The sequence below is a fragment of the Furipterus horrens genome, unplaced genomic scaffold (genome assembly GCF_987537825.1).
Source record: "Furipterus horrens unplaced genomic scaffold, mFurHor1.1.pri manual_scaffold_12, whole genome shotgun sequence".
Classification (NCBI taxonomy): Eukaryota; Metazoa; Chordata; class Mammalia; order Chiroptera; family Furipteridae; genus Furipterus; species Furipterus horrens.
In genome coordinates, this window is record NW_028327182.1 from 54,218,226 (window position 1) to 54,239,995 (window position 21,770).

Consider the following 21,770-nt stretch of genomic DNA (forward strand, 5'->3'; position numbering starts at 1 on the left):
ATGATTTTAGCTCCAGAGGAAAGCGTCTATGTACTCAGAGCCAGGACCGGAGTTTGGATCCCCGTACAACTAGATAGACTTTGGCAGGGCAGCCCTGCCTATGTACTCTTTCAAAAAATGGCTGAACAACTATTACGCAGAAGCAAACACTTCGTTTGACTTATCATTGCTATAATAGGACTAATAGCTATTACTGCTTCCCAGACAAAGTAAAGCTGAAGGAGTTTATTATCACCAAGTCATTATTATACGAAATGTTAAAGGGACTTATATAAGAAAAAGGATATCAAAACTATGAACGTTAAAATGAAAACAGTATCACAACTACCAACAACAGAAGCTAGGGAATGGAACAAAGGTAAAGTAAGCAGACAACTAGAGTGAGAACAAAATCATAGGTATGGGGAGCATAGGGGGGAGGGCAGCTGGGAGGGGGAAGTGGGAGAGGGAGGGAAATGGTGCAGGAATTAAGAAGCAAGGTAGAAGGGTTGGGAATAGACAGGGGGATGTTGAAAAGAGCTTTATGCACAACCCATGGACATAGACTAAGGGTGGGGGAGTGCTGGAGGGCGGGGGGGGGGGCGTTGCTGGGTGGAAGGGAGCAAAGGGAAAAGAAATTGGGACAACTGTAACAGTATAATCAATAAAATATACAAAAAAAAAAAAGAATTACTGGGTATGACATCCACCACTCAAATCAACATTAAATGGAGCTATAGACTGGGTGAGAAGTGAGGAAGTACTCTCTGGAGTAGAAGAAACTGGCTATAAAACTCATGACCACAACTTTTTTCTATGACAAAGAAATCACTAAATACTATGGCTTCATAGTATAGTTTGATATTAGGTAGAGTGATTTCTCAAATTTTGTTCTTTATTCCATATCTTGGTAATTGTAAATAATATTTCAATGAACACAGAGGTGCTTTTGTTCTTTCAAATTAGTGTTTTAAGTTCCTCCGGATATATTCCCAGAAGCAGGTCAAAAGATAGACCCTTTTTTAATTTTTTGAGGTATCTCTGTACTGCTTTCCACAACGGCTGCACCAATATGCATTCCCACCAGCAATGCAAAAGGGTTCCCTTTCTCCACATATTTGCCAGCACTTGTTGTTTATTGATTTATTGATGATACAAGTATGAGATGGTATCTAATTGTGGTTTTAATTTGCATTACTCTGATGATTAGTGACATTGAGCATCTTTTCATATGTCTACTGGCCATCTGTATGTCCTCTTTGGAGAAGTGTCTATTCAGATCCTTTGCCCATTTTTAAATTGGGTTGTGTTTTTGGTGTTGAGTTTTGTAAGTTCTTTATAAATTTTGGATATTAACCCCTTATCAGATGTATTGGCAAATATATTCTCCCATTCTGTGGGGTGTCTTTTTATTTTGATGATGATTTCCTTTGCTGTGTACAAACTTTTTAGTTTGATATAGTCCCATTTATTTATTTTTTCTTTTGTTTACATTGCTTGGGGAGATATATCCAAAAAAATATTGCTATGAGCAATGTCCAAGATTTTGCTGCTTATATTTTCTGCTAGGATTTTACAAATCCTTGATCAATTTTGAATTTTTTCTGTGTGTGGTGTAAGAAGGTGATCTAGTTTTATCTTTCTGCATGTCATCTGTCCAATTTTCCCAACACCATTTATTGAATGGACTATCTTTAGCCCATTGTATGTGCTTGCTTCCTCTGTCAAATATTAATCGACAATAAAGGTGTGGATTTATTTCTGGGCTCTCTCCTCTGTTCCATTGATCTATGTGTCTGTTTTTATGCCAATACCACATGATTATATCAACAGATGCAGAAAAAACATTTGATAAAATCCAGCACCCAGTCATGATAAAAACTCTCAGCAAAGTGGGATTAGAGGGGACATACCTAAACATAACAATGGTCACATATGACAAACTCACTTCCAGCATCATACTCAGGGGCAAAAACTACAAGTGTTCCCCTTAAGATCAGGAACAAGACAGGGATGTCCACTTTCACCTCTCTTACTCAACATAGTACTGGAAGTCCTAGCCACAGCAATCAGACAAAAAGAAATAAAAGTCATCAAGTTGGAAAGGAAGAAGTAAAACTGTTATTATTTGCAGATGACATGATACTGTACATAGAGAACCCCAAAGATTCCACAAAGAAACTACTAGAATTGATAAATGAATTCTGAAAAATAGCACGACACAAAATTAATATCCAGAAAGAGTTGCATTTTATATGCCAATAATGAACTAACAGAAAGGGAAATTAAGAAAACAATCCCATTCACAATTGCTTCAAAAAGAAGAAAATACCTAGGCGTAAACTTAATCAGGTTTATTATTGAACACCTTTTGTGCTATTGGTATTTATCATATTCTTTTTCTCAAATAACAAAAAAATGTTAGTACATTTTAAAAATTCACATGGTATGAAGAATGACAGAGGAAGAGCAGTAAAATATCACATCTATAGCTTTTTTATGTGGAATATTTTTCTTGTCCCTGTTTTTTCACCCCAAACTCTTAGTCACCCTCGTTTGGCCTTAAGTCCCTAGCCAAAATCAAGAATTCTTTTAAAAATGGCTTCTCATAGTTAGGGGCATTTAGTGACACATTTTTGAAACTCCAGCATTGGAACAGCTTTTGTAACATCTGTATGACAAATAAAATAATTCCCCTCTCATAGCAATTATACTTCTGTAAACCATTTACTAGACCAAGCTTATCACTGTAAAGAAAACTTTATTATTTACTTGTACATAGCATTCCACAAAAAGTACTTCACATAATAAGTATATCAATTGCTTTTTTGTCTGTGATGTGGCCCAGTGGAGAACCCAAAATATGACCAACCAGTCTTCTTATTTATGGGACTGTGATTGTGACAAATCACAGATGAACAGTCTTTATGTGGCTTATATGTTCCCTAGAAAATGTGTAGCTATTCATGAAGTGAGTTGACTAAATATGTGACAATTTAGGCAGCAGAAAATTGTTTCAAATTGACTACTGAGCCAAAAAGTGTCTTGGGGGTTCATGGAATCAGATTGTAGTAAAAGATCTCAAGAAATCTGCCAGTGTAGTCATTCCCTAATCTAACTGGTCACTAGAATCATCTGAGGTGGTGGGTGGGGGTGGCTTTTGTTATTGTTTCTACAAATTGCTGGGTCCTCCCTAAAAGTTCAGGAGCTCTAGGGTGGGATCCATAAATTTGCAATCCATCATAGTTGATTTCTGATGCTCAGCCAAGTTTGGGAATCACTGATTTGGCTTATCCCACTCTATGTACTAAAGTAGTTTTGACTCATATAATTGTGCTTTAGTGAAGTAGCTGATCAGTCAATGAATAATGAAATGCCCTATTAATGTGTTTTAAGATACATTCTGACCTATTTAAATGGGCCATATCAATTATAATACATAAAACAATATGTATTATAGAACATACAAGTTCAGCACTTTATAGTTAAAAAAGCATTTGCAGATACTGCAGTAGAGGCAATATAGTGGAGTGGTCAAACAATAGGTTTTGGACTCAGGCTTTTTAGCTTGTGAAGGAACTCATAATATGCCACCCCAAATATGCCACTTTGGCATAAGGATTATATTGAGCTGAAGGTAATTGAGAGTCAACAGATGCAGGAAGAGTTCTGTCTTCTTATCTGCCTAAAAGCAGGACATACATTTCCTTTTGTGAAAAAGAGCAACCCCTATTACTGGAGATGGGTTGACACTGAAATATATTTTCATAAACAGATCTTACTAAAAATAACCCTTCACTTTCATTAGCTCTCCCATATATTTCCTAATCAATTCCCCATGATTTATCATACATCAAAGCCAAAATCCCCTTTCTTTTGTTAAAGTGGTGTGTTAGCCCCTGAGTCAAACTACTTCTTTGAATTTCATTCTTTATTGTGAACTCTCATACATGTAAATATTATTAATTGTATGCCTTTTCTCCTGTTAATGTATTTTGTTAGTTTAATTCTCAGGTCCCCAGTGTGTGAACATAAGAGGCTGGAGAAAAAGGTTTTCCTTTACAACACTTCAAACCTCAGTTCTACATTTTCCTATCTATGTCAGCTTGAACTCATTCTCTTTTTAAAATTTTCTCTGTGCATCATTTTTGTCATCTACAAAGCTATGGTAATAGTACTATTATGGGTTTATAAAGTTCAAATGAGTTAATACTTTTAAGCCCTTATAGATGAGTCTGGTATATAGTCATTAGGTGGCAGATATTAACTATTATTTTATGTGATCTTTACAAGGTATTATTATTACAATTTTATGACTATGTAAATTGAAGTTTGGAGAGTTTAAATTACATGCCCCAATTCAGATGCAAAACGATGGACATGAAACCAGATCTTTTTCTTCCTACTTCTAAAACAGTTTTCATTGATTATGCTATTATAGTTGTCCCAATTTTTCCTCCCTTGCCCCATTCCACTTGGCACCCCTCACTTCATCTGGCAATACCCCCCTCCTTTGTTCATATCAGTGGATCATGCATATAAGTTCTTTGGCAACTTCATTTCTTATACTTGCTCTTATCATCCCCTTACCTATTCTTTAACTACCAATTTGTACTTCTTAATCCCTTCACCTTTCCCCACATTTCCTCAGCCCCCATCCCAACTGGCCACCATCCCAATGTTCTCCATATCTATGATTCTATTTTTGTTCTTCTTGTTTGCTTAGTTTGTTTTTTAGATTTAATTGTTGATAGTTATGTTTTTATTTCCATTTTAATGTTCATAGTTTTTATCTTCTTTTTCTTAATTAAGTCCCTTTAACATTTTGTATAATAAGTGCTTGATGATGATGAACTCCTTTAGTTTTAACTTGTCTGGGAAACATGTTATCTGCTCTTTGATTCTAAATGATAGCTTTGCTTGATAGAGTAATCTAGGTTGTAGTTCTTTTCTTTTCCTCACTTTGAATACTTCTTGCCAATCCCGTCTAGCCTGCAAAGTTTCTTTTGAGAAATCAGTTGACAGTCTTATGGGAACTCCTTTGTAGGTAATTATCAGCTTTTCTTTTGCTGCTTTTAAGATTCTCTCTTTCTAACTTCTAGCATTTTAAGTATGATGTGTCTTGGTTTGGTCCTCTTTACATCCATCTTGTTTGGCACTCTCTGTTTCCTGGACTTATATGTCTATTTCCTTCAACAAATTAGGGAACTTTTCTTTCATTATTTTTTCAAATAGATTTCTAATTTCTTGCTCTTTCTCTTCTCCTTCTGGCACCCCTCTGATGTGAATGTTGGTACCCTTATGATGTGAAGTTGTCCTAGAGGCTCCTTACACTATCCTTGATTTTTTAGATAATTTTTCTTCTTTATGTACTGATTGGATATCTTTTTCTTCCTCATATTCCAAACTATTGATTTGATTCTAGGCTTTATCCACTTAACTGTTGATTCCATGGAAATTGTTCTTTATTTCAGTTAGTATATTCCTCATTTCTACCTGGGTCTTTTTTATGTTGTTGAAGTACCCACTGAGTTCCTTGAGCATCCTTATAATCAGTGTTTTGAACTGTGCATGATAGAATGCTTATCTCCATATTTTTTAGTTATTTTTATCTGAAGTTTTTTTTTCTTCTTTCATTTGAGTCATAGTTCTTTGTCTCCTTATTTTGGCAGCCTCTCTGTGTTTCTATGCATTAGGTAGAGCTGTCTTGACTCTGTGCATTGGTAGGTGTCCTATAGGGTCCTGTGGAACAGCCTCCCTTATCCCCCAAGCTATGTACTCGAAGTGCTCCCTTGGTGTGGACTGAGCAGTCCTTGCTCTTGTAGGTGAGTCTTGATTGCTGTCAGGAGGCCAATGGTAGAGATTTACCAGCACAGACAGGTGGCATGACTGGCTGTGACCCCTGATCAGCAACCACCTCCCTCCATGGCTGGGTGGTGCTCCAATGTGGTCTGTTACTGTCTGCTGGGTGTGCATGTCCTGGGGTTTCCTGGGTGGTACAGGCCAAGGTTATCCTCCACTTGTATTCTGTCTGGGGCCCCTTAGCATAAGCTATAAAGTGATCTGCAGCTAGTGCAGGGCTTGGGGCCGCTCAGTGAGAGGTATGGGGGCTGGGCTCAGCTGTTGCTTGTTTGAGCAGATTTACGAAGGCCTGAGTCTTGCACCTAACTTAGCCCTTCATATGGAAAAGCCACTATTATCAGGGTGGGAGCGTTGCTTGGGTGGGCCAAGATGGGGTGGATCCTTAGAAAATCACCAGGATTGGGCTTACCTGGTTGATGATGAAGATTCAGATATGGTGCCATCGCTCCTGGGGGAAACCTTAGTGATCATAAAAATTGCTTCCTTCATTTTTCAGATGGAGAAGCTGAGGCCTAGGGAGTGTGTGATTGATAAAAGTCTTAGAACACATTTCCTGTCTGCTGTTTTAGTAGTGTTTCTGTGTGTACAGTGTTCCCGCTATGCCTGAAAGGACACCCTCATAGTAGAGTATTGCAGCTGGACTGGTGTGTATGTTGTGCGTGTGTGTGTGTGTGTGTACACATGTGCAAGTATGAAGTGACAGGGAAGTAATTTTTGCCACACAGAAAACTTACCTTGGACTGACAATACTTTTGGTCAATGTGAGAAGATTTTAGGGACCAATTATCTAAATAATTGTAGGCAGCTAATAGGCATTATTTCCCTATCTTGAACTTTTTTTATACTATAAAAATGTTTTAAGCCTCTATAAAGTAGGAAAATTGCTTAATAAATTCTCATCTACATGTGACCCATCTAACTTACCAATGCTCAGAATATTCTTACTTCCTTTATGTTGAGTGAAGCTTTCACAAGATATTCTCAGGCCTACTTTTGAGGAGCGCTGTCTTCTTTAGTTGTGTCCAGTTGATTCTTGTAGCATCACATACTTTGAGCATTTTACTGTTGCCTTAAACTAAAACACAACTCTTATTTGTAAGAACTGAATCTGCTGCAAAATTATTATTACTTTAGATTTTCTAACCTACTGGCCCATAGCTATGGGAGCATTAGGCCTTTTACAGGCACATAGAAAAGATATACAATTAGTTATGTTCATTTCTGATTATACTGGACATTTGTTACTACCCTCAGATGTCTTCTGTAAATGCTAATACCATTCCTGAGTGCTTGGCCTCTCTTAAAAAGTGCTGGGGACACAGCAAACTGGTCTTCCCTGAATATAGTGCAATATTTCTGGTTTATTTGTCTCTGGTTTGGCTCAGTGGATTGAGCGTCGGCCTGCGAGCTAAGTGTCGCTGGTTCGATCTTCCAGTCAGGGCACATCAGAGAAGGAAAACTCTGACTCCAAAAAACCTCCGCTGCCTTGCGGCATACTTCTTCAGGGGAAAGGCTAAGGGAGTAAACCCCGACAGAAAATCCGGAGCCGGAGTCCCTAAGGCGGTTTGATGTTGTAGTCAACACCGGCAACTCCTGCGGCGCACCTGAAGCCAAGCTGTATTGACTCCGTCTTTCCCTTGGACCCTTCAGCTGCGAAGAGAGGGGGGTCTGCTGCATGGGCAACAGCAGACCCTCCATATCACCCTGCCCAGGCTCTGTAGCTTCAGCTTCACTGGAGAGGACACTCCAGCGTCATCGTAAGATGTCGATTCAACACGGGAGGAGACAGATACCGTGTCACTCCCGAGTCGGACTGCACAGCCATTCTCGGTGGTGCAGATAGACTCTTAAGAAGCTACACCATCGTCTCTCGAGACGGACGGCTGCCGACGATTTGTCTCCAGTCAGAGAAGGAAAACTCTGACTCCAAAAAACCTCCGCTGCCTTGCGGCATACCTCTTCAGGGGAAAGGCTAAGGGAGTAAACCCCGACAGAAAATCCGGAGCCGGAGTCCCTAAGGCGGTTTGATGTTGTAGTCAACACCGCCAACTCCTGCGGCGCACCTGAAGCCAAGCTGTATTGACTCCGTCTTTCCCTTGGACCCTTCAGCTGCGAAGAGAGGGGGGGTCTGCTGCATGGGCAACAGCAGACCCTCCATATCACCCTGCCCAGGCTCTGTAGCTTCAGCTTCACTGGAGAGGACACTCCAGTGTCATCGTAAGATGTCGATTCAACACGGGAGGAGACAGATACCGTGTCACTCCCGAGTCGGACTGCACAGCCATTCTCGGCGGTGCAGATAGACTCTTAAGAAGCTACACCATTGTCTCTCGAGACGGACGGCTGCCGACGATTTGTCTCCAGTGCCAACATCTTTGCTCTGATCTTCAGTGTTATAAGAACAAAATATTACTTGAAAAGAAGGAAGGGTGAAATGGTTGGGTTTTTTTTATTTTTATTGTTTTTGTTTCACACTGCAGGCAGCAAATGAAATAATAATAGTAATTTCTCACTTCCAAATAAGATGGCAGGTTGAACATACCTATGTCTCTCCAATTTCCTAAATCTTCAGTCAAGAAATTTGTTTTGACAAAAGCATAAACAATTAGGACAAAGAAAATGAAAAAACAAACAAACCAAATTTTGGAAGCTAAAAAGGATTAGATAAAGCAAATAGACTTGTTAGAACCAAGAATTCTGAATTATAAACCAGTAGGAGAAAGCTGAGAAACAACCAGAATATCCTTAGGGGCTCTGTCACCAAATTATCATTTTTGTCTAAAAGGGGTAATGAGGGGTTAAATCTAGGATTATTAGAAGACTTCTTAAGAAGCAGTAAAACTCCCAGTTCCCTTCTCTGTTTGCCTCTGGGCTGTGGAATGCCAAATGGAGTTGAAGATATGGTTGCCAGATTATAAACAAAGGAATAAATTGGAGGGTGACATGTGGGATGTTACAACTTCCCCAGTCATTTTCTCCTGAGCCTGAATTTGACTCCCCAAACCTGGCAGGAATCATTCTGCTCTTCCAAGCAAGAGATTACTGAGTCCTCAGAGAAGTATGACCTGTCAAAGAGAAATATGCTTACATAGTGACCTGGATATAAACCAAACCAATTTTCCCTATTCTGATGCCAACTGTGAGCAAGCCCACCTATGTACACAGAGTATGCAGTTAGGCCTATGGGGCCCTCTATGATCAGAGAGCCAACTTCCCAACTATGGGAAGGTAGCCCCCAGTGTAGAAGAGAGTGACCAAAATGAACAAACAGAAAACAGGGAAAACAGATCCCATGAAGAGACAGAAAGAGAAAGAGGAAGAGAAAGAGAGAGAGGTTATTGTTACAATCCCTAGAAATTTATAGGAAGATTTTGAATCAAACTGGTGATCTTTCACTTTGTGGGATGATGCCCAACCAACTGAGCCACACTGGCCAGGGCTTAAGTTTAGATCTTAAAGCATTATTTTATTTCCCAATTCCAAAGGACATGAAATCTGACTGTCTTGTATTATTAATCTTATGAATCAAAGTAAGGACTATTTTATAACAAATATATAAAACATGGGACAGATCTTCAGTAATAAGAATTATAAATAATTGCACTATAGTAATTTTCTTTTGTTGATTATCTATTCCTAACAATTTAAAACAAAAATATTCTCAGAGAAAATCCACAAAGCTACAGACCTCTAGTTATTGTTACAGTTAGCTGTTATACTGGCTTATCTTTGAAATACAGTATTCCCTCACTTATTGCGGGTATTATGTTCTAGACCCCCCACCCCGCGATAGGTGAAAATCCACGAAGTAGGAACCTTACATTTATATTAGTATTTATATATATTTTAAGGCTTTATAAAACCTTCTCACACACTTATAAACTGTGCCCAGTCCCTTATTAACCTTTCCCACTCCCTTATTAACCTTTTCCACACTTTTATAAACACTACTTATATTCTTAAACATATTCTACACTCTTAAAACTATGTAACTTTAACAACATACATATACAGTACCACAAAATCCCGCAATATAGTGAAAAATCCGCGATTAATAATTAAATGTAATATTTCAAAAAATCCTGTGATACAGTGAGGCCACAATAAGTGAACCGCGATATATAGAGGGACTACTGTATACTCATTTTCTTCAGAAAATAGAAAAAATATTTCTTTTTCTGTTCGTACAATGATATTTCCTAGCCTCTTAAAAATTGTGTTTTCCTTCCTACAGAGAACATAACAAGATTGGTAGCATCAAGTGTTCCAGCACCTCTCTCTGTAGCCAGTTCTTGTCCCTTTCTTCCACACCCCTTCTTCCTGATGCCAGACCAGAGGCTGAAGCCATGGGCAGTTTTCACTCATGGTCATAGCACTGAGGAATTATCAGCACAACCCATAGGGAGCCTGTCACCATACATTTAAGTTTGTGTTTGTCTCTTGCTGTTCTGGGTGCTTTTGCTCCTCTCTGTTCTAAGGAAGCGAAGTCTGCCTTTCATTGCTTGTGGGGTTCATTATGGTTTTAGGGATGCTGAGCCAAAAACAGAAAGCCCAGGCATCCAGCAGTGAATCCCCACTCCCTTTTTTGGTTGAGAAAGCCCTTGGTTTTAAGAGGGAATGTGCAGGCTTGGAAAGGGTTTGGGAGGCAAACAGAAGAGAGACGTGCTTTGAGCTTCCCCTGTTGCAGGCTGGGGTGCCAGTTTGGGGATTTCTGCATTTGGCAGACACCTCAGTACCTCCTGTGTCATGGAAGAATGAGGCTGGGGTGGAGCGTGAATATGGAGAATGGGTGCAGTCTGAACCCAACGAGGGAGCAGTCGTGAGGGTGACTTATACACAAATGAAAAGTATTGAGAGGTTCCTGGGGCAGCTCTTAATAGTAAGAGAAGAGCTGAACAGCCACTACTGGATACAGAGACAGGGCAGCCCAGCTCAGGGCTGCATCCTCTCAGGCCCCATTGCTTTAATGAGCCCAGCTAGAAAATCAAGTCAGGACTTCCCACCTCTCTGTGTCAGGTTTACCATTCTGGGATAGAAAATCTGATTGGCCCAGCTTGGGTCAAGTGTGTACTTATGGGTTCAATGGGAAGATACAGCACAGACATAGCCTTTGGCCAGTTACTTAACTTTTCTCTGCTTCAGTTTTCTCATCTGTAAAATGATGATAATAGCTAATTACTTCATGAGGTTATGGTGAAAATTAAATGAGTTAACACTCATCTGTAAACATGTATACACACACACACACACACACACAGTGCCAGTCATGTAATAAACACTAAGAGTTTGCTGTTATATATCTAATTTTATCAACACGTGGCCTGTCTGTATATTCATTTTATTTACTTGAAATTTCTTAAACTAATATACAATTATTTGGAGTGTGAAAGAGATTCATATACATTTTAAAAGCATAGATTGTCTAATTGTTCATCTAATTCAGTGATGCTGTTCAGCTCTGTGATTTTTTTAAACCAAATTTTTATGTGATCTACCATATTCTGAAGCAAGGTATATACCTAATGACTATTGCTGCATTTTCATACTTACTGTGGCTTTTTGCATTCTAATGTACCAACATAAATTCTCCCTCCAGTTTTTGTTTAAAGTCTGTTTTGTTAGAAATCATGGTTAAAAATCTTACCTGTCTTACATTTGCACAGGCTTTAGTTTTAGTTTGCCTTTTCTCTCTCTCTCTCTTTCTTTTTTTGTTTAGTTTTTATTTCATTATCATAAACTTAATGCTACAATACAGCTAGACTTGAAAGAGGTAAGGAAAATATGGAACCCAATGAACTGTGGTGAGAGCATGAAGATTATAGAATGTTCCAAGCAGATAGGGGTGAAGGGATACTCTCCTGAGCTACAGAAGTATTGGTCTGGTGGTTAAGATAAAACACAAGTCAAATTCATTAGAGTTGTCCACAGTCAATAATGGTCATCTTCTTGCTGCTCTTGCCATTCCTGGACCCATAGCGCTCCATTGCTGTCACAACATCCATGCTGTCTTTCACCTGGTCAAAGACCACATGCTTGCCATCCAGCCACTCAGCCTTGGCTGTGCAGATGAAAAACTGGGAACAATGTGTGTTGGGTCCTGCATTTGCCATGGACAAGATGCCAGAGTCTGTGTGCTTCAGGATGAAATTCTTATCAAATATCTCCCCATAGATGGACTTGCCGCCTGTGCCATTGTGGTGTGTGAAGTCATCACCTTGGCAATAAATCCCAGAATAATTCTATGAAAACAGGAACCCTTATAACCAAATCCTTTTTCCCCAGTGCTCAGGGCATGAAAGTTTCACTCTGTCATTGGAAATTTGTCTACAAACAGCTAGAAGGAGATATGGCCCAAGGGCTCGCTGTCGGCAGTGATGTCGGAGAAGCTGGTGAGGTTGACAATGGCTAGAGGTGGGAATAGCCAGGGTGGCAGTGGCATCTGCAAGGCCTTTTTTAAAAAACTGTGTCTTTGGACATAATCCAAAATACCAAAAGTTATATTTGGTTTTTAAATTCACTCTTCCTTTTTAGAGGATTTGGTCCATGTTGTAACTATCATGTGGCACTGTATTTCATCATCCTGTGCATTTTATTTTGTTGAGATATTTGTTATGTAACTCAGATGTCAGCTGGCCCATTCTCCATTTTGCCCTCATTGTTGGCTCTGCATTTGACTGTGCATTGCCTGGATGCAGAACTCAGGCATGCCTTAAATATGCACCCCTCCACACATGTGCACACAGGTATGCATGCACTTACACACATGCCCATGTCCCCCACCACCCAACAAGATGACTAGTGATCCACATGCATTATCTTGATGATTGGGGAGGGCACAAGGACAGACCACATAGGTCTTCCCCTGCATGGTGACATCTTGCTTTTTTTCCCAGGCCAGACAGTTCCACCCTCACTGAAGCCTATGTCCAGCTGTCCCTCACCTGGGTACTTTCAGTCTCACCACCCACCCCAAGCACTCATCAAAGCATTTCTCCCAAAGTGATTCTTCTTCAACTTTATTCTTAATCTCATTGTATTTGTGTTATTAAATTTTAGATATTGCAGAATAGATTATTTTCTTATTTCTTCCATGTGATACCAAGAATTATTTAAATGTACTTCTAGTCAAGATGGAGATGTAGGTAGATATGTTTCACCTCCTGGCACAACTATAAGATGGATTACAACTAACCTCTAAACAAAAATAACCAGAACTGACAGAAAATTGAACTGTATGGAAGTCCAACAACCAAAGATTTAAAGAAGAAATATTCATCCAGATGAATAGGAATGTTACAGAGTGAAAGGGGGTTCTACAGTGTGGTGCCTTGGTGTAAAACCCAACAACTAGTGTTGAGGAAAATAAGTCTTTATTTACAATATTCCAACCTGGGAGGACAGTGAACACTTCAGGTCAGACCCCTGTTCTCCCACAGGACCCAGCACTTTCCTTGCTCTCCAAAAGGCTAGAAGCCAAAAACATGCCCAAATGTTCCCCATCCCTTATCTGTCAGCTGTCTCCTTCAGGATCTGGGGTACAATGACATCAGCTCCATATAACAGTAGAGGAAAACATGTGTCATGTTGCACTGGATCACTCATGGTTCTCTCTCTGCCCTTTCAAAGTTGCACAGATCTCCTCTTCTACCTCCTTGCAAATCATGTGGATCTCTCTACTCCCCAAAATGGTTGCCACCTTATTCTTAAGTCCCTGACCATGGCCTGTGATGCTGTGGGCAGGGTAACCGGTTTTGACCATTCACAGAATCTTGCGCAGGCCCTGTATGCTCTTTCCTCACCGTTCTATGGTCAAAACCCCTCCCAACTCCTTGAAGCCTTGGAAGAACCAAAGCCATTTGCATAACTAAGACACTAGCAACCAGCCATAGATATGCAAAGGCATCTTGAAAGCTGTTCCCTTCCCCCCAAACCACAGGCTCTGGGAATTTGGGGGGCCTTGCTCTGTAACAGGAGGGCTGGAGCCAGGGAACTGGGGTGAAGAGGATGTGATGTGGTGGTCATGAGGTGGTGGCAGCAAGGCAGCAGCAGTGGCTGGCAGAATGGTAATCCCACATTCACATGTGGTGGATAAAAGCCAGGAGGGGCACCTGGAGAGCAACCCCAGCCCCAGGCCAGACTGCACAGCCCAGAGTTCCAGTGCTAGGAAAATAAAGCCTCATAGCTTCTGACTATGAAAACCAGTTGGGGTTGGGGCAGTGGAAGAAACTTCCAATCTCTCAGGAGTGTCTGTCTATAGAGCCCCCATAGACCTAAAATGTATGCAAGCCCACCCACACTGGGAACCACCACCAGGGCAGCAGCTAGAGGGGCACCATTCGCATGTGGGAGGTGGGTGAAGTGACTGAAAATGGGGAAAGTGCTGAGCAAGCAGCATTGTCCCCTCTCTGACTCCTTGCCCTACCTAATACACAGAAAAAAACACAAGGAGGCTGCCAAATTGAGAAGACAAAGAAATATGGCCTAAGTGAAAAAATACATCAAAACTCCAGGAAAAGAACTAAGCAAAACAGAGATAGCCAAACTATCAGATGTAGAGTTCAAAACACTGATGATTAGGAGGCTCAGAGTACAGCAAATGCATAAGGAAAGAAATGAAGGCTACACTAAGTGAAATAAAGAAAAACACACAGGGCACCAACAGGGAAAGGAAGGAAGCTGGGATTCAAATTAATAAATTGGAACATAAGGAAGAAATAAACAGTCAACCAGTACCAAATGAAGAAACAAGAATTCAAAAAATGTGGAAAAAATAAGAAGATTCTGGGACATCTAAAAAAGTGCCAACATTCAAATTATAGGGATGCCAACAAACACAGCTATCAACAAATGAATCTAAAAACAAAAACAAACTAAGCAAACAACTAGAACAGGAACAGGATCATAGATATGGAGATCATAGGGATGGTTATCAGCTGGGAGCAGGAAGGGCGAGAATGGGGGGAAAGGTGCAGGGATTAAGAAGCATAATTGGTAGGTACAAAATAGAGAGGGGGATGTTTACAATAGTATAAGAAATGGAGAAGCCTAAGAATTTATATATGTGGCTCATAAACATGAACTAAAGGGGGCAGACTGCTGGAGAGAAGGAGGTTAGCAAGTGGAGGCAGGCAAAGGGGAAAAAAAGGGCAACTATAATAGCATAATCAATAAAATTATTTAAAAAAATTCAGCACACATTCAGATTGAACTTACCATCTTCACTACTCCTTAAAGCCTCCTTCAGTCTTCCAAAATCAAAAGCCATAGGGATAGGCTTGCCTCCACTCCCACCCCATCTTTCTAGTCTAGTCAATAAACATGTTCTGTTGATTCTTTTTTTTTTTTAAATATAATTCATATCTGTCCCATTTTTTCTTCTCCCATTCACTGACTCCAGGTCCTTATATTTTTCTTTCTGGATTACTACATCATCTTCCTACTTGCCCTCCCAGCCTGCAGTGTGTTCCTCTCAATAAAGCCAAAGTAGTATTTTAAAACTTCATATTTGATCCTGTCACTCCCCTGATTAAAATCCTTCAACACTCACATTTGCCTTCAGAATTAGATCCAAATTCTTTCAAGAACCTTGTCTTATCCAATCCCTGCCTACATGTGCAGCCACACCCTGGCTCCCTTTTATATCCCTGAATGCAGATTCTCTTCCCTCTTCCTTGAATTCCCTTCCCTACTTCCTTTGCCTGGAAAACACCTCTTTATTCCTGAAATTTCGATTTGGATGTTTCCTCCCCTGAGAAACTTTATCTTTCTTAGTTTGGGGTAGATGCCCCTTCCTTGCCTGCTCCTACAGTTTAAGCAGAGCTCTGTGGCACTTGTTTGCTTGTCCATTTTCCCTGTAAGCCTGTGAACATCTTCAGGGCCAAGATTGTAAACTTGACCCTTGAATATCTGCTTTTAGAATGGGTCTTGGCTCAGTAAATGATTGTTGAATGAATAAATGAATGAAACATTACTCCCACTATTTAAAACGCTTTAATGTTTCTTTTGATTTCATTGTCTTCTACTTTTGTTAAATTATTAATAGTATTCCTTTCATGTCTTTTTAGTTTCTTCTTTATACTTTGGTGTTATATATTGTATTTTCCATTAAGACAAAAGATAATAATTTGCATCATTAAACTTTTCCTATTAGTCAGACTGACAAATTTATCTTTTTTCTGAGTCTGCCTTTGAGATGTAAATCAAATTGTCCATTTTGAATGATCCTTGAAATGATAGTCCTTTCTATTCTTGAAAAGTTACAAATGTAGCTCTTCTACTTTCAAAGCAAAATAGCTTGACATGGGTAACTGGCCTGGGATCATAATGCTCAGCCCTAAATTGCTCTGAAAATATCTTCCACTGTTTTTCAGTTGCAAAATTGAGTCTTTCTGGTCTTCACATCTCTAAATGGCAGATGCCTCACCCTACTGCCTGTGTTAACTTTTTTAAAAATATTGTTTGGTTACAAACACAATGGTAGAGAAAACCTTACTTATGATGGCAACAAATAAGATAAACTACTCAGGAATATATTTAACAAGATATTACATTGTGACTTTCGGCCAAGATGGAGGCTTAGACGGACGCGCTAGGTCTCCCTCTACAACTAGAGAGGAATACAACTACTTCAAAACAAAGGATAACTAGAAATTCCAGAAAATAAAACTACACGGAAGCCCAACATATGAAGTTATAAACCAGCGGCGCTCTTTGGGCAGGTAGGATGAGAGAAAGGGGGCGGAGCTGTTTGCGGTCGCACCTGGGACAGCGGCGGGGAGAACAACCCCGGCTGCAGTCGAACCCCTGGCAGCTCACGACCCCAACGCTGGGGAAAGCAGCCACCACATCGCCTTGAACAGTGAGGCCCAGGGGGGCGGGAGGACAGATCCCGGTCTCCTAGCGGGATAACTGTGTGAATCCATCTTGGACCCCCGCCCCCAAAGAAAGCGCCACAGGGCTGCGAAATAGGTCGCGGACAGGCGCCGGTCGCTGGATTGTGACGCGTACACAGGCACTGCCCCCTACAGCCGGCCCAAGAAAACAAAACGCATCTGTCAAAATGAGGCAGACAACTATAGAAATCCCGGTGGCACAGCTCACCAGGCAACAGATGGAGAACCTGACAGATGAACAGATAAGAAACCTGTCAGATGCTCAGTTCTGGGCCATTGTTATCAGGTGGCTTACAGAATTCACAAAAGATCTGGAAAAAGATGAGAAAGAAGCGAAAAACACTCATAACGAAAGGAACAAAACCACATATGAGACAGATGGTGAGGAAATAAAATCCAGAGTTCATTTCAACAAACCGGAATATGGAGAAGGAACAAGCAGTCAACCAATGCAGCGAGAGGAAATGGGAAGCAACGATGAGAGGATCAGAAACCTCTGGGACAGCTATAAAAGGCCCAACATAAGAATCATTGGTTTGCCAGAGAGCGAGGAAGATGAACTAGAACTTGAAAAATTGAGTGAAAATATAATAAAGGAGAACTTCCCAGACTAGGGGAGGGAAATGGACTTGCAGGTCCAGGGGGCACAGAGAGTTCCCAAAAAACTGGACCCAGGGAGAACCACTCCAAGACACATTATAATAAAAATGTCGAGGATTAAAGATAAGGAGAGAATCTTAAAAGCAGCAAGAGAGAAGAAAAGAATTATGTACAAAGGGGTCCCAATTAGACTATCAGCTAACTTCTCAAGGGAGACCCTGCAGGCAAGAAGGGACTGGCAAGAAATATTCAAAGTAATGAAAATCCAAAACCTACAACCACGAATACTCTATCCAGCGAAATTGTCATTCAGAGTAGAGGGACAGAAAAAGTGTTTCCAGGACAAAATAAAACTGAAAGAGTTCGTTAGATCCAAACCACTGTTGTATGAGATGTTAAAGGGACTGGTTTAGAAAAAGGAGAATCAAGACAATGAAATCTAAAATGAAAACTGCATCACAAGAAACAACAGAAGCTAGGGAATTGAAACAAAGGCTAACTAAACAGGCAACGAGACTGGAAAGAGAGCTATGGGTACGGGGAACATGTTGGGGGGAGGTCAACGGGGAGGGGGAATGGGGAGAGGGAGGGAGATGATATAGGCATTAAGGATCATGGTAGGAGGGAATGGAATAGACAGAGAGAGGTTGAGAAGAACTGTATGCACAACTAATGGACATGATCTAAAAGGGGGGGACAACTGGAGGGAAGGGGGCCACCGGGTGGAGGGGAGCAGAGGGAAGGGAAATTGGCACAAATGTAATATTATAATCAATAAAACACATTAAAAAAAAGATATTGCATTGTAAGGCCTGAAATTCCATGTGCTGTCTTGATATTGTGAGCCTCACAGGATCCCCAAAACTTAGCTATGTCTCTCCTGCTTTTACTAAATATGCTGACCATGCTGTAAGAAAGGATCCCCATGTTCATTCAGACAAGCCAATCACATCCTCCTGTGGGAACCAGGGGATAGATACCTCACACTCTTGGTACTACAAAGTCTCTCTCCCATAGCTTCTGCTGGTTCACTCTGTTCCCGAGTGCAACCCTTATGTGGCATGCACGGCATGTGGTGTCCTCTTCTGGCATGTGAGCATATGTGACTAATAAACTCCTGTCTATTTCATCTGTCCAGTGTTGGTGTTGTGTGTTCAGCTATCACACCTTCAGAAATCCTTCCTGAGCTGGGTAAATAGGAGATGATCAGAACAGATATGTACAAAGACTATATGAGGAATATTTATAAAATGTTATACAGAAAAGGGCTATCTCTAATATGTTAAAAAACACTTTCAAAAATTGAGGGACAAAAGACTAAAAGTACAACAGGAAAATGGGAAAAAATATATACAAACAATTCACAGAAAAAAAAGATATAAAAATTGTTCTCAAATATATGAAATAATGTCCAAACTCACTCAAAATATGTAACACTAAGATATCATTTCTCACCTATCTGACTGGCAAAAATTTTTAAATATGACAACATATTCTGTTGTCAAAGTTGTGGGGAAACAGAAACTCATATATTGCTGGTGGGCATGCACACAGTCTTTCTGGAGAGAAACATGTCAGTATCTGACAAAACTATATATGAACTCTCACTTTTTAACCCAGGAATTCAGCAATTTGACTTCTAGGAATCTACACTGTAGATAAACCTCCAACAATATGAAAATACACATGCATCAGATGATTCAACACAGCATCCACTATAATTGTGAAACATCAGAAATAACCTCAGTGCACACATGTAGAAGAAGGTCTGAATAAATCACAACAGTTTCATGTAAAATGGGTTAATACACAGCTGTAAAAAAAAAAAAATCAGGAACACCTTTCAGTCAAGATGGAGGCATAGGTAAATACGCTTCACCTCCTTGAACAACTACAGAAAAAATTAAAACTAGACCTCAAACAAATAACACTCAAAACTGTCAAAAAACTGAGCTGTATGAAAGTCTGACAACCAAAGATTTAAAGAAGCCACATTTATCCAGAAGGGTAGGAAGGGCAGAGACGCAGAGATTGGCAGAGTGGTGTTGAGAACCAGTGTGGCATGGAGAGGTGACAAAATGGGTGGTCCCACATTCATGTGTGGTAGATAAAAATCCAGAGGGATACCTTGAGAGTGAGGGGTTCCAGCCCTAGGCCAGACCACAAAGCCAAGGGTTCCAGTGCCAGGAAAATAAATCTCCATAACTTCTAGCTGTAAAAACCAGTGGGGATTGGGGCAGCAGAAGAAACTGCCAGATTTTCATGACACTCCACTTAAAGGGCTTGTATGGTCTTAGAAGATACACAGATCCAACCCCTCAGGGATTCAGCACCAGGGAAACAGCTGGAAGGGCAGTCACATATGGGGAGTAACTGAAGTGATTGGGGACAGGGCAAGTGCTGGGCAAACCTCCAGGAGCTAGAGAGAGGCATTGTCCCCTCTCCAAGCCCCTTCCAGACATAAAGCACAAAGCAGTGAAGTGGGTTGCCCTGCCCTGATGATCATCTGAGGCTCTGCCCCACACAATTTGCAGGTGCCTTTTCTATAATAGGTCATGCTACCAAAACAGGGAGTCAAAGCAGCTCTACCTAATACACAGAAACAAACACAGGAAAGGTGCCAAATTGAGGAGACAAAGAAATATGGTCCAAATAAAAGAAAAGAACAAAATCCCAGAAAAATAACTAAATGAAATGGAGGTAAGCAATCTATCAGATGCAGAGTTGAAAAACACTGGTTATTGTGATGCTCAAAGAACTCACTGAGTATGGCAACAGCATAAAAAAGAGTCAGGAAGAAATGAAGATTACATTAAGTGATATAAAGAAAAATCTACAGGGAATCAACAGGGGAGGGGATGAAGTCAAGGTGCAAATCAACAGTTTGGAACATAAAGAAGAAATAAACACTCAACCAGAACAGCAAGAAGAAAGAAGAATTCAAAAAAATGAAGATAGGCTTAGGAACCTCTTGGACATCATTAAATGTACCAATATCCAAAACCAAATTATAGGGGTGCCATAAGGAGAAGAGGTAGAGCAAGAAATTGAAAACTTATCTGAAAAATAATGAAATAAAACTTCCCTTATTTGGTAAAGAAAATAGACATACAAGTCCAGGAAACACAGAGAGTACCAAACAAGTTGGACCCAAAGAGGACCACACCAAGGCACATCATAATTAAAATGCCAAAGTTAAAGAAGGACTCTTAAAATCAACAAGAGAAAAGTAAAGGTTTACCTACAAAGGAGTTCCCATAAGACTATCAGCTGATTTCTCAAAAGAAACTTTGCAGGCTAGAAAAGACTGGCAAGAAGTGTTCAAAGTGATGAAAAGCAAAGACTTACAACCTAGATTACTCTATTCTAGCAAAACTATCACTTAGAATGGAAGGATGATAAAGTGCTTTCCAGGGAAGGTAAAGCTAAAGGAGTTAGTTCATCATCACCAAACCATTATTACATAATATGTTAAAGGGATTTATTTAAGAAAAAAAGATCAAAACTATGAATAATAAAATGGCAATAGGTACATATCTATCAACAATTGAATCTAAAAAACAAATTAAGCAAACAGCCAGAACAGTAACAGAATCATAGATATGGAGATCATTTGGAGGGTTATCAGCTGGGATGGAGAAAGGGGATAATGGGGGAAAAGGTACAGGGATTAAGAAGCATAATTGGTAGGTACAAAATAGACAGGCAGATGTTAAGAATAGTATAGAAAATGGAGAACCAAAAAACTTATATGCTGGAGGGAATTGGGGTACTGGGCGGAGGGTGGCAACAGGGGAAAAGTTTGGACAACTGTTATAACATAATCAATAAAATATATTAATAAAATTAAATAAAATAAAAAATTTAAAAAAGAATGACAAAAATGTATGAAGTGATATGGAGTGACTTTGAAGTAAAAAAGCAAGGTGCAGAAGCTAACCTAGTATGGTAAGCTCGATGTAAGAAGGGATTGTAAGAAAGTATACCTGTATCTGCTTATTTGTCCAAAAGAAATGGAGGATGGGTAAATCAGGAATTGTAGACACTGATTATCTATAAGGGAAAGAGGTGGAAGAGGAATAAGGAAAAAAAGTGAATGAAATCAACTTATGGATATGGAGGGAGTGACATTTCTCTGAGTATATCTTTTGTATAGCTCTGACTCTTAGAACTGTAGTAATATTTTATACACCCTTAAAATACCCAAAATAAAATACAAAAGCTAACAAATTATCATTAACTGTATCACAAATGAATTACTAACAGCTCTGAAGGGGATGAGCAAGAAAAGACCTAATGTAAGCAGCTTTCATAAACAATATCTTTACTGGACACCAACAGAACGGTATATGATATGAATGCTATAATATTGTTAGTAAATGTGTTTCTCACAGGGATATGAGTTAAAGATTCCAAAATTACTATGGGTGTACTAGA

General features: G+C 39.9%; 1 pseudogene; it reads right to left on the reverse strand.

Moving 5' to 3' along the window:
* Positions 1-11,753: 11,753 nt before the first annotated feature.
* Positions 11,754-15,106, reverse strand: LOC149996203 (peptidyl-prolyl cis-trans isomerase A pseudogene; annotated as a pseudogene).
* Positions 15,107-21,770: the final 6,664 nt, after the last annotated feature.